The following is a 14,121-nucleotide window of genomic DNA, read 5'->3' as shown; positions in this document are numbered from 1 at the left end:
AAAGAAAAGGCATCAAGAAAGAGGAGTGGGAAGCAGAACAGTGCTACAAATTTAATCTTTTGGTGAATAATATCTCTGTGCAAACTCTGATTCACGGCTGGTGAAGTAGCACATTATGGCAAGAGGAAAAGAGACTAGAAAAACAAGAGAAGGAAAACAAATAGTCCTATCTCACTCAACACCACTAGAGACTATAAAAAAAGGGAAGAGGGTTCTCTTGAGCTTGGTACATCCCTCGGTGGTGGGAAGGTCACAGGACAGCTTTTGAAAGTTCCTGACCTGGAGGCCTTCCTGCTCTTTGAGGGCCTCTCTTTCCACATTGTGCTATTCCAGAAAACAGAGACCACGTCTCATCGTGGCTTTAAACACTAAGTCAAGATCAAGGTATTAGAAAAGCTGTTAAATGTTAACAGGAAAAAATGTTTAGTATTTTGGGAGTTTCCTCGGCTTGGGAGGGGAAAGGTTAAATTAGTAGGTTCACTGATGAAGAAAAACCACTGTCAAACATAGCCTAAAGGATTATTTTACTGCTAATCAGTGGATTTTATTGTAATCTGAATTAAAAACACGCTGCTGGATATCAAAGCACTCAGGCTTTATCACTGAGCAGGGCTATCTGTAGTAGGGACCACAAGAACTGAAAAACAAGACTTCAAATGTAAGGCTTATTCTATTAAATTAATTCAGCCTACAGAAGAGAAGTTTTAGAGGTGACACAATTGCTGAATATAGGGATTTACACACAGAAAAGCATTTAATAAGCGGAGGAGGCAAGCAGACAGGCATTTCAGTCTTTCTGTCAGAGACATAATGTGAACCAACAGTTGTAAGTTCAAAAAGAAAAGTTCTTTCTTATTTAAATAAATTGTAATTGCTGGGAAGTCAGAACTGCTACAGCATAACAGTGGAGGTCACCGTCTTTTGGAGTCTTCATGACAAGGCTATATATCTTTTAAGAACACATACTTGCTATCTAGCTTCAGGGGGAAAACTGAAAAGGGTATGTCCAAGTTGGCTCCTTCCCTCACAGAGTCAAGACACCTCTGTGGTGCATTCACCCTTCAGGACAGACAGTGAAGTTTGGCACGGGGGTGGTGGCAGAGCAGCCTGCAGGAGCACCTTTTGTGTGACTGCCAGCAAATGGCCCAGGCATGGTGTGCAAATGGCCCAGTGCCCCCAGCTGCCCTTGCACACGTGAGACAGCACAGCAGCAGCTTCATGCCATGAAGGATCTTAAGATCAGTTAAGAATAACTCACCCAATGCAGGGATCGTGTGTCTCCCTCTGAAGCATTCGGCAGTGGCCAGAGACAGCATACCAAAGGAGACAGCCTCCTGGGCAGGCACAGTCTGGCAGTCGCTGCATCCTTGGCACAGGCTGAGCAGCACACAGGGTGTCCTTGGAGGTCTCCCATGCATGCAGCGACCAGAGCTGACCCTACTTAATTTATGAGCTCGTCTGAGATCACAGCCTCATGTATTATGGCTCCAGGCTCCATTGAAATGAACTTTATTAAAATAAATTCCAGCTGCTTGGAAGGAGTTAGAGAAATGACAAAAAGAAGGCAAACTCCTTCATTCCCATACTCACTGACAGCAGAGAAAGAAATAGTTACTGGAGACCAAGCAAAATTCAGCTGGCTCAAATTGAAGGGGCATGAGAAAAAGATCTACTCAAAGAACAAGCAATTTTGATAAAATGAGATGGTTACAAATGCCAAGGCAGAACTCTCAGCTAGGCAACAGGCTTAAAACACAGAGACAGAAGGACAAAGGGTCAGGAGGGCACCTGATAAAGCTTCTGACTGAAGGTGGGATACATTTTAATAAATCAGGTTCATTTGCAAGGGGTCTTGAATGCTTGTACCTTTCCTGTTTTGTCTGTTCCCTGGCCTTTGGTCTGCTGTATTTCCTTCCCCAGGATGCCTGTGGGCTGTTAATGGAGAATATTAGGGAGCAGCACCAGGATGTACCTCACTCTGCATGTTGTTGCCAGCAGCCTACACGTTCATTATTGTCCCTGTCCAGTGGATGCTCCTTTTGTCCTTGCTTGGCTTCTGGGGAATTTTAAAAGGATGAAATTTCTGATGAAGCCTGGCATTCTTGCCCAGACACAACTAATCAGAATTTCAGTCTGGTAAGGATCTCAGAAGAAAAACTCTGGCCTTTTCATGGGTCAGCATTAAGGAAATTAGATCTAGACCCTGCCAGAATTGCTCTCCTTGGCCATAGGGTTGCCCATTCCCACCTCGTGTATTGGCACTGACACTGCCCCTTGGAATTCCAATAGGAGCACCTAAGCTTTCAGGAGCCAGGGGCATGAGACATTAGCAGTGCTTATGTGACCTTGTCCCCATCCCTACCTTTCTGCTTCTCAGCAATGAATTCTCATGACCTCCTAGCAGATTTCCCCAGTTTTAACCAGCATTGCCAACAGCCTGCTTTCCTCAAGAAATTCTGAAGTCTCCTTACAATCATTTTTGATAGTACTGGAAATAGCCTTTTTCACCTCATGTCAGGCATCACAGACAATATGAGTGATACTTTACCTGAGCTTCCTAAATCCAAGCCACCTACAGTGCAAAAAAAAAAAGAACCCAACAAAAAAACCCCAAACCCACCCCAAACTAGAAGCCTGGGATCTAGTTAGTTCAGTGAAGTGGAAAGAGCACATCTCTAGTATATTGAGAAAAGCAAGAACATTTTCCAGATAATCCCATAAATCAGGAAGATCTGCAGATCAACAGTTTAATGGCATGCACTGCCACTGGGGGAAAGCTGTCACACCTCAGTAAGAACAGGTTCCACTGAATGAGAACGTTCTAGTTCAGCAGCAATTCCACTAAGTGTCAGCTCTGTAGCAGGGGTTTCATGTGAATAGTGTAGCTGAAAGCCATTAGACTTCTCCTCTCATGCTATCATCAACCACTTTTGGCAAGGCCTGTTAAACAGAATAACTTGCACAATGAGCCAGAAATAGGGCCTGTGGAACAGATTCTTCAGATCTCAAATACTAAACCATGGAAATGGATTGGTGACAAAGAGGGTGGAGGGGAGAAAGAGAAATTTCCACATACTATTTTCTTCCCCCATCACCACCACACATGTGGTCTACACCCCAACATATGTTTGCCATGAGTGTAGCCCAACAGACATTCCAGATCTTACTCAAGAGCTGAAACTTGAAAGAACCAGCCAAGTTAGAAATTAATCAAAGGGTAAGGGTGGTGTGTTGAGTGTAATGGAGTCACCCATGCTTAGATGGCACAGAGAGGTACCAATGGCCCTGCAGTAATGACTCTGATCTATAGTCTGAGGCTCCCCTCCTAGCTCAGATTAAGCTTTCAGCTGTGACTAGGCTGTCAATTTAGGCACCCCAGCTGTGCTCCCAAAGTTAGAGAGATGAGGTGTGCCTTGGGGAGCACTTGGCTTTCAAGGAAGGTTCTTTGAATTTTATGGCTCCTTCCTTTTTTGCCTCTGCTTCTGCCTCTCTCCCAACTACCACTGGATTGGTTTACCGATTTTCACAGAAATGGTCTGAGTGTGAAAGAAAACATCTCTTCACTTAGCTAAACCCAAAGGGTGCCAAGATGGTTGCTGAAGGGTGAATTACATGTCAGGTCATGTCAGATCAGAAATAAGGAAGCTAAATGTTTTTAGCAAAAAAATAAATTAAATACAGCAAGAGTTACCATGGGACACAATTTTCATGCTCATACAATTATTCTAAAAATTAAAGTTATACATCTATGTTTCGTAGAGAGATTTAGGAAAAATAAGTTCGTAAGTTTGACAAACTTGGAGACTTATATCTTTAAAATTCCTGAGAAGATATTATAGAAAAACAGGAATACAGATGTATGTACTAACATATTACTGGTGCCATAAGTTAATTTAGGGAGACCTATTAGGGGAATGAGATAGTTTATACAAATGTGTTATTTTATTTATCACAAATGTTTGTGTACTTGGTTTAAAAGACAGCTAAAGATTTAGTGGAACTTGGGATATAGGCTGGCAATTTTTATAAAGCTATAAATGAAAAGGGAGCAGAAAGGAGAAACATATTTCAATTTTATATACCCAGTACTGAGACTAGAACTAAATACAGAGCAACAGAACAGTGCTCCCAAATAGCCACAACTCTGTCACAAAGGGGCTTGGCAGGTAACATATGGAATTGCTAGATGGAAAATGACCCACCAATTTTTGGCTTCAGTAGAACTTTTTGTCCCAAGGGAGTAAAAGCAGTAACTAAATAAAAATTCATGGTATAGGCTGAATGATGCAGGTCCATATCTTATCAGAGCTGGTGCCTATGTTCAAATGATGGATTCGTTTTGGCAACTGAATTTGGAAATTTATGGCTGTTTTTATTTTTCTTCAGTGGAGGAAAGACTAGCAGTTGGGAAGGAAGCCTATAAATCTTAACATTAGAGAAGGGAAAGGGCAAGGTGTTTTACATACACACAGCGGCTAGACAAGAAATTGTTTTTTCTAGACAAAGAGCAATGTGCAACAGATTTCTTTTGAAGATTTTTCATTTACTGAAAAATAGAAAAAATATTCAGTGCACATCCCCTTTGTTCCTTTAATTCCAGGTTTTATTAATATTCACTGAAATATCTGTAGGCATTTCAACACGAATAAAAACCTATAGCTTCTTTTACACAAAAAAGCGATCACAGATTTTTGCCAGAAAGAGGAAATCACAAAAGAAAGCAAGCCTCTCTATCTCTTTAGAAGATGATATAACAAGAGTTTTTCTGGGATGAGAAGTGTTTGGGAATCACCTCACCCTTAGATGAAGTATCTGACCCAAACAGTGGTTTGCTACTCTCTACTATGGATCACAGATGGGGAATGCACAGTCCCAATGGGGAAATAGCCAAGTAGAACAAGGCTGCTGAAAGGGTGATGGGAGCAGCTCTTGTAAATGATAAAAAATCCTGACATCAGTTGAAAGCAGTCTGAGGGGCTCCAGCCTACATGGGAAAGAACAAGAAGATGCAGTAGATATTTCACTGTTCTCATAAAACTTTCCATTGACTATTTGCAGTGATTCCTCCTATCCCTGGGCAAGATGAACAAAATTGCCTAATTAAGTCCACATCTTTGAATGTCCCAATTAAACCAGCTCCTCATCTTCTCTTGCTGAGAGACACCCTGCATTCCCTGATTGAAGCTGGTGGCAGTATTTAATGTGATATGCTGGGAGCTTATGACTAAAAGTTAGAAGCTCTGAGAATCTCTCCCATGCCTGTGAATTTGGGATGGAGCTGGTAAGCAGCAGGCTCTAGAAGGAACATGGACACTTGATTTTGAAATGAGCCATTGAGGAAGCTCATAAACTCTCTGGTAACAGCAGGTGATGACAAGAAGCCCTCAAGGGTAACAGGGGCTGGCAGCAGCTCCAGAAGAGGTTTGCCTCTTACCTTGGCAAGCACAGGAGAAACTCCCTTCTCTGCCTCCTCTTTCCCTTACACAAAACAACCCCCCTCAGAGCATTTTGGAAAGGAGCATTAGTGCACTAAGATGACAAGGCATTCTGCAACGTGGGCCTGAGGAACTGCTTCCAAGAAAGAAATCCTCATACACACACAGATCATGGGAACTCGAGCCCTTTTCATATCAAAGCAACTTGCTCAAGGGCCTTCAAAGTACATTCTCCATTCCAAGGCCTAATGGAGCTGGAAACCTTCAAGGAATGACAAAAGATAAATTTCTGCCAAAGAGCCCCACTCCCTGGATTTTTAAGACATCAAAATGTTTCAAGCTGCTAGGCCTGCAACTAAATATGGGATAAAATGGGATATTTTATCCTATTAACAACAGTGCCTTCATACTCCTTTTTCTTCAAGTTCCTTGTTTAAGAAGGAGTAGAGCAGTGGGAGGTGAGGGAGGGAGGAAAAGCACTGAAAGGAGAAAAACTGCTAAAAGACAATGAAATGACATTTTAGACAATGGAAAACTGAAATTAAATATAATTGTATAATTGGAGTAAGGCAGGATCAAATATTTCTGATTTATTACATAGCCTGACTCTCAATTTCCAAGGAGTAGAATCAGCACTCTGATATGTTGTGTGACTCATAGAAAAACAGTTTCAACTTGAAACTGTAGGATAATGGTGACAAGATCAACAGCTGATGACTCTGCAGCACCCCATAAAAGCTTTTGGGGTGTGATTTCCACATCAAGATCAGATCAGCTTGTAACAGAGGTGAAGCCTTAGATTATGCCAAATTTTTTTTTCTCAGATCTTAGTTTTAAATCCAGTCCAGCAACCACTTGCCACATCAAGCCTCATGTATTTACCAAAACCTTCACCAACATCTCTCTTGAAACTACAAATCCTGAATAAACCCCCAAAACTCCTCTTAGTCCCCAAGTTCTCCTGAATGCTTCTCAAGCCTAGCCTCACCTAAGGCTACCCTGACTGGTACCTAAATATCCATGGATATTCCTTCTTGGAACCAGCCTTCACTCTTGCCCCATAGGCAAGGAAAAGGCAGAACAGAATGATAAATCTTAATCTCAGCCCAAATCCTGGCTGCCTCTCTGGCAGAAAGACACCAAGTGGTTCTGTCACCTGTGCCAAAATTCAAAGCAGCCTTACAACTCGGTGCTCTCTCTAAATGCTGGAGTTAGGAATAAACTTGCTCCACACTGACTTCTATTCACAGACCCATTTCAATGGGCAGCCATCAGGAACATCCTAGAAACTGCCCCTACTCTGAGACCTCTGGACTTTAGCAGACTGCAGATAAGACCAGCATTAGGAGGCTGCAATAAATAGTTTTCACTGCAGTGCCAGAGGGCTTGCAAAAATAACGAGCCTGTTGTGACCCAGTGGTTCCAGCTGAACTTGCACAGAGGCCTATTGCAGAGCTAAGTGAACTCCAGGGTTCAGGTTGGATTTATGAGTCTTGTTCCAAAATACAGGCATCAAAGAGTTTCAGCCAGACTCCTACATGTAGGTCTCCAAAAGTAAGTGTAAGCATGCCAGAAAGCTCCTCCAAGCCATGATTACTTTCAGGGATGCAGTGCCTCAACAGCCTTCAGCTAAAATTAGGATTATGAATAGGAAGTAACTGGAGCTCCTTTTGTTCATTAATCCCAGAAATTTGTACCAGCAGGACGATAGGGCCCCCCAACTTGTGCTTTATTTGAGCCTGAAACATTAAACTATTTTGAACACTGGATGTGTAACTGGTGTTAGACTTTACTTTTGGAAAAGAAGTCCAGGCCATGACCAGTTCTTATCATGCCCTCAAAGCTTGCAGCAAAACAAGAAAACAGCAACGTTCAAGGGCATTATTTAGATGACAGAAGGTCTCTGCATTTATGGTGTAGCATCAGGGTGTGCAAGCAAAATGAGGAGAATGTGAGTTGTTTTTATGTAATGAAATATTTCCATGGATCGTGGACAGAAGTATGTTCAGTAGGATCCTATTTCTCACACTGGAACAGGTTGGCCAGGAGGGTGGTAGATACACTTTTACTAGAAACATTCAAAGCCAGGTTGGATGGGGCTCTGAGCAACCTGATCTGGTTGAAGATGTCCCTACTCATTGAAGGGGAGTGGAGGTAGTAGACCACCAATCTAAACTACTCTATGATAATTTATGAAATGTACTCCTCCTAATCCCCTAACCAGACTATCAAGGCATTCTCTGCTTCTGTTACCAACCAGTCTGCTATAAACAGGTGAGCTTTACAGCTTTAATAAGCTTTAATTTGTCCTTACATGGATCCCAACCAAAACCTTCCACTGTCAGTGAGGCAAGCCTTCCTTTACTGATGGAATCTGACAACAGCAGCTGTAAGCACTACAAGCTTTCCAGTATTCTGAAACATGCCATCCTCTCAACCTTCTGGTCCTCACCTTTTATCCTTACAGGAAACACCTCTGCATATTATAAACCAATTATATGGGCTACTGTAGCCCTCTTCCTGAAAACAACAGTAAGCAAAGCTCTTATAAGGCCCTGCTGGCAGTAACAGGAGGAAGTGACAGAAGTTCTTTCAGTCTGGGAGAATAAAGGGTTGAGTATGAAACAGTTACTCAGGAGATTCCATCATTAAGCCAGAAGATAGCAGACCACCCTTTCCCACCAAGCTGATTCCAGAACAGAGACTGCTTTCTCCAATACTTCTGCTTTACCCTGCCCTTTGCTACTGGAGCATAGGAGTCCTCAGCATGGCTTGTGAGGAATACAAGAGGAGAGGAGAAGATCTCATTACCATTTTGCTGCCTATTAAAGAGTGAGACAATCAAGCTGTGGTAAAAAATAAATAGCTGTATGCAATTATGAGAATCGCCAGACATCTCATTTCATGTCAGGCAAGACTATTGCTTAATAGGAAGACAATATAATCCTGCTGTTGCATTGCTCAGATGAGAGAGACTTGAGCTGATTAGCTTCCACTATAGCCAGGCATGAAATTGCCAACTTTATTTTATGATAGCCATCTGAACTGTGATGTGATCTCTGCATCTTCTCATCACATAAAAGCTGGTGGAACCAGCTTCACTACGCCAACAAAGTTCAAGCTCCTCACTAATGACCACAAGGATACTGAGGGAAATCGAAGAGAAAACAAGAGAGGATTCCCAAATCCCAGACATACCTCTGCTCTGGAGCCTTGCTCTCTGGTAGGACATCTTCCCACTTCTGCTCATGGCTCACCAGTGTGGGGAGATTTCCTGTAGTCAAGAGGCTGAACCCTACAGCATTCTGCAGCCAAACTTTCTCATCAAGTTTTGGTATTCATTAGCCAAAGCAGGAATTGCTGGGGACTCCAGGAAGAGCCAGCAAGCGTGAGAAAGAACATTCAATCTCAGTGTTACAGGAGGCAGGAGATTGTTTTCATAACATCTGTGGTGAGAGTGTATAAAGCAATGGACAGACTGCCAATACTTGGAACTACTCAAAAGGCAACTCTGGCAACCTCACAGATTGTTTTATAAACAATTGGTTTCAAACTGATCCTGAAGTTAATGGGAAAGGCAAAGGAGTCGCTTAAGGATAAAGGTGCTGTGGTTTCTGCATTCCCTGCTGACTACTTCCACAACAGCAGCCCTACACTGGAGTGCTCACACTCAGGCACAGGAGTTCTGCTCATCCATCTCACACTGCTGGCAAGAACTGATGTGGCAAACCTCAGCAGATGAGATACAGCCACCTGCTGCCCTACCTGTCTTGTTGGTCCCAGTCTCCTGAGAACAACTCTTACAGATAAATTTTCATCCTACATCCCCCCATGGATGGCTGCAACTCCTCCTGCTGCCCTTCATGGCCAGACCACAGCCTGGCATTTGCTCAGCAAACCAACCTACCTGGCCATGCTGGCTGGCCCCTCAGGGCAGGGCACTGCTCTCTGGGGGCCCATTCCTGTCACTGCCTTGCCATGCCAAACCCCACACCACCACTCTGCCCCAGACACCTCCCTCCCCTCCAGACCATGTGCCAAGGCCTCCCCCTGCTCCTTTGGCAGTTCCTTCCTACCAGTACACCTCACCTTCCAGAGGCTCCCACGCTGCCCCAGCCCACCTTCCACAGGTTCATACAGACCTGGTGCTCGTGCATTTCCACTTAAAAACCAAACAAGACAAAAAAAAAACACCAAACAAAACCCTTCAAAAGACTCCACCAGACCAGACACATTGGCTTCCACCAAGCACCAGCATGGTACCAGTGACACACCTGCTGCCACGCAGGCACTGAAGTCAAATCCTGAGCAAAACTGTACTCCATTCCCAGGAGACTGGGAATGCACTGGTTCTGAGGAAAGGCATCCACTGATTTCTCCAGGCAGCTCCTCTCACACATCACATGGAGCCCACCTCACTTCTGCTCTGCCCTACTTTGTTCTGCAGCTCTGAACAATTGCCCACAGGAGTCCAGAGAAGCCTCTCCAAAATACAAAGTGCCCAGGTGTCAGTCTCTCTGCCCAAGTAAAAAGTGACAGGATGAGAGGAAACAGCCTCAAATAGCACTGGGGAGTGGGGAAGAAAAGGGATTAGATTGAATACTAGAAAAAAATGCTTCACTGAAAGAGCTGACAAACATTCCTCAGTCTATCCCACCTCAGGAGATCAATACAGCATGGTTTTAGGTCACAAGTTTAGAATATAGCTTTATAATCCTATTTTCTTCAATTCCAAGTCTTTTACATAATGTTTACTATGAGGTAACCACTGAGAAAGCAGAAGAAATCCCTCAATTAGAAATTATTCAAGTATTTTCAGTCTCTTTATGCAGAAGGAAAAAAAAAACAGTAAAACCCCATTTTGTTTTATAGGAACTTAACACCCTCTAGGGAAAAACAATTTTTGCCAAAAGAATTCCCAATCAGTACTTACCAAAGTTAATTACAACATCATATTAAAAGAACAACTTATTTTTGAATACTTAAGAGTATCAAGGAAAAAAAACTCTGCCAAAATTAAAGGTCTGCACTGTGCTGGGTTATTGTTCCAGGCTGTCTGCAGACATCACTGCATGAGTTATACTATTCTGACATCATTTTGCAAGTTCAGTGCACAAAGCACATGCCTATATACTATAACATGACAGGACCTCACATTTCCACCCTAGTAAACTCTAAATAGTTTCCAGAAGTGCTACGTAGAAAATACCCAGGAAGCACGCTGGGCAAGCCATTCAGATGATCACATGCTCTGGGATTCTTGCTGTCTCTGAAGAACTTCCATATGTCCAGTCTGTAACTCTAAGGAGGGCAAAAAGAATGGAAAAGTTAGTCTGGTGCACAGACCTCTGGTCTCCTGCACTGTCACAGCTGTTGCTTTGGAGCCAGTTACCTGATGGTGGCAGGTTCCAGAAGAACTGCAGGCTGACAACCTCCAGGAAGATTGTTTTGACAAGAAGAGACAACATGGAAAAGATTCAAGGTTATGAACAGCAGCTAATGCTGGCCAGGGACACGCCATGGAAAAGGTCTGGCATTCTGCTGACACAGTGAGGATCTGGGGTCCTGCAGGAGGCCTAGGTCTGATGTCAGTAAAGCTCCTAACCTGGGGAACACTCACAGAACAAAGAGCAACATCAGGATAATCCCTGAGCTGCAGCCATTGCTCAAAGAAACATTGTGAAGGAATGGGAGTTACTAACATCTGAACCCTATAGGTGGGAAGGAAAATGCTCTCTTGTTTCCTAAAGATAAGGCCTGTTGTAGTTACAGAAGTAGGTTTCCATACTTTCTGCTGAACTCTGGATTGCTGAAGGCAGAGTTACTCCATGATGCCATTCATCAGTGAGAGAGTTGTAAGAAAGAAGATACCAGAGAGAAATTTAATTGAAGTTCATGAAAATACCATCCTTGGGGCCTAAGGCAGCATTTTCCCTGTCAGATTCCATACCTCATAGAACATCTATGTGCTACTTGGAGCATCATCCTTCTTTTAAACCCCTATTTGAAAATGGAGGTAATATTTGTGCCCGGAGAGCTGAGAATAACTTTCCTCCAGGTACACAGCATCCAATATTCCCCTAATCCCTCCCCACAAAAGCCAAACAGCACACAAACCCTGTCAATTGTATTATTAGGAGCTTAGAGGAAAGAAACCAGACAATTTATACCTGTGAGAAGAAGGAATTCATGGCCAGGGTTACAGAGTTTACTTAGGAGAAGGTAATTTACCGTGTTTGGCAGAGAAGATTCCTGCCACAAGGCAAAAAAATTTGCATGAACTCTGCCAGCACACACCTGCTAGAAATTGTTTATAATGGCTAAAGCACACTTCGTAACTTTGCTAGCAACATTTTACTAATAGCTTTGGTTCACTAACTGCATATTTTTTGCTAAGGGCCTTTTGCCAGTTTACAAGTGTTTGAAGACTTCCATGCTAGTAGATTTTTACACTGACAAGCTTTTAGTATCAACCTGGTTTAAGATGTCCTTCAGAAACCCTGGCTGCTAACTGAGGTTTATATGTAATAAAAGGCCAGGGCTAGAGCAGAGTCTCAGAAGCTAATGGGATAGAGCCAGCCCATGAATAATTTAGGGTATGCTCTCCATTTATGGCATTGAGTGGTAGCATTTTTGGGAATCCCAGGGTCCTTTGGCTTTCCAGCAGCAAGCCCCTGTGGCTCCCTGTCCCTCACTTTCTTCAACAATGTCAGAGTCTGACACCACCACTCGCAATCTGTCCTTTGGCAGCCAGAAACCAAGGCTTTTCTGAAGTCTGCCACATTCAGCCTAAATCCTGAACAAAGCTGGCAGGGACCAGCCACACCACCACACATGGGAGAGCTACAGGGAAAAGAACAGCTGCCACATGTCAAATTTGAGTATGTGCCATATAGAAAACAAGATGCACTGCGACCTATAGACTTACCCATAGCCACTCTAATGCAATTCCTCTTCCTCTCCAGAAGAAAAAAAAAAACACCTCATGGAAAGAATTATAGCAGCTCGTGAGTGCTTCATGATCACACAGAACAAGAGCCATCACCAGTTCATTACTGGGGGCCTTGCTTCAGGCCACAGGGCAGTCACAACTCTGCTCTTGCAGTATTAATTATTGGCCTGGGACAGCTACAGAGCAGCTTATTGGCTATGCACAAAATGCTTCCATGTGCTGAGCTTCTGCAGAGGCTGGAGCTGTGGGCTTGGCTAGACAAACACTGCAGCTCCTAAGAAGTCTGAGTGCTAGGCTGATTTCTAGCTCCAGCAGCAAAGCTTCACCTCTGGGGAGAAGCTGGGAGCCTGGCCCAAGGAGCAGCAGCAGATTTCTCTGAAGGTCTGAGGACTTTCTCCCTGGAATCTTTGTAAGATCAGATTTAGAAGTATTCAATGCCCTCTCCTTCCCTGCAGACTGACAACTCAAAGGAACTGAGGATGGAGAGAAACAGGAAAAAACATAGGGACAAGAAGCATCATGGGAATTTCCTTATGCTGAACTTCTAGAGCTGGTTAGAGCAGAAACACAAGGAAACACAGCTCTCACAGTAGTGGAAGACATCCAACAAAATACCCAACTGTGTGCTTCTCCAAGAAATGGAAGGGAAAATTATCCCTAAAAATGCCAAGCATATAGCACAAATCATTTGCGAGGAGAATACATGTGTAATTACAAGTCAATTTAGCTACCCTGCTGCCAGGAGTAACTGGTAGCAGAAGGAAGAGATCAGTGTCATCTTCTCATTCCCCCGGGACCAGCCCGGGCTGGGTTTTCTTGGTGGAACACCTCCCTCCAGTGGCCAAAGGCAAGTGGTTTCCACGGAGCTCGGGCAGCTGGGGACAAGCAATTGTCCTCAGCTCCCCGACCTTCTCCTTCCAGCTCCACAACAGGCTGAATGGAAACCAGCAGCTCCCTTCCCCAGCTAGCAGCCATCTGGTCAGGGTTGGCAGTTTTTGCCAGGAAGCACAGCCCTCTAAATCGTGGGGCTCTGGGAAAGCATCATCCCCTGAGTAAAGCAGGGTGCTCTGAGACACCAGCCAGAAATGACCAAGAACCAAGCTCTCCTCAAGCACGGCCCGGGACAGCCTAAAGGAACGAGCAGAACTCACAGGTAAGACAGACCACTGCACACTACTGTGGCTCCAGGATCCATTTAAGCCCCTTTTGCTCTGCACTCACCTGGCCAGGGTTCCTGAAATCCTGACTTAGACCAGTTGCCACCAGTGTTTGCTGGTAGCACCCCAGTAGCTTCTCTGCAAGCTTCATTCTGTTTCCTCGTCTATGAGGACTCAGGCCGTGCTTATTACTTCCTAAAATTCATTAGCACACCACCTTAGGTTCTTCTAAGCCATTTCAGATGTCTAGATGCACCAATATGGTGCAGGATCTGATAGAATTTTGAGGTCTAGCTTATATCCACTTCTCAGCTGCTTAGCCGAGAAAAGCAAAAAGATTTATGTATTTGGTCTATCTACTTCTGAAGAGCTTTCCAGTCAAGGCCAGCATGTGGTGACATGAACCACAAAAAATGGCCATCTAGGCTTTCTTCCTTCTCACAGTGGCAGGGCAGGGGCTGAGGAATCCTCCTGAAGGTGAGTAGGAAAAAATTATATAGTTAAGCTTGCAGAGCTGTATGCACTGTGGGCATAGCAGCAAGCTTGTATTTTATCAGAATTAGTCCTCAAGGCTTGT

This window comes from Sturnus vulgaris, chromosome 6 (genome assembly GCF_052056855.1).
Source record: "Sturnus vulgaris isolate bStuVul1 chromosome 6, bStuVul1.hap1, whole genome shotgun sequence".
Lineage (NCBI taxonomy): Eukaryota > Metazoa > Chordata > Aves > Passeriformes > Sturnidae > Sturnus > Sturnus vulgaris.
Note: the sequence above shows the minus strand (reverse complement) of the source record.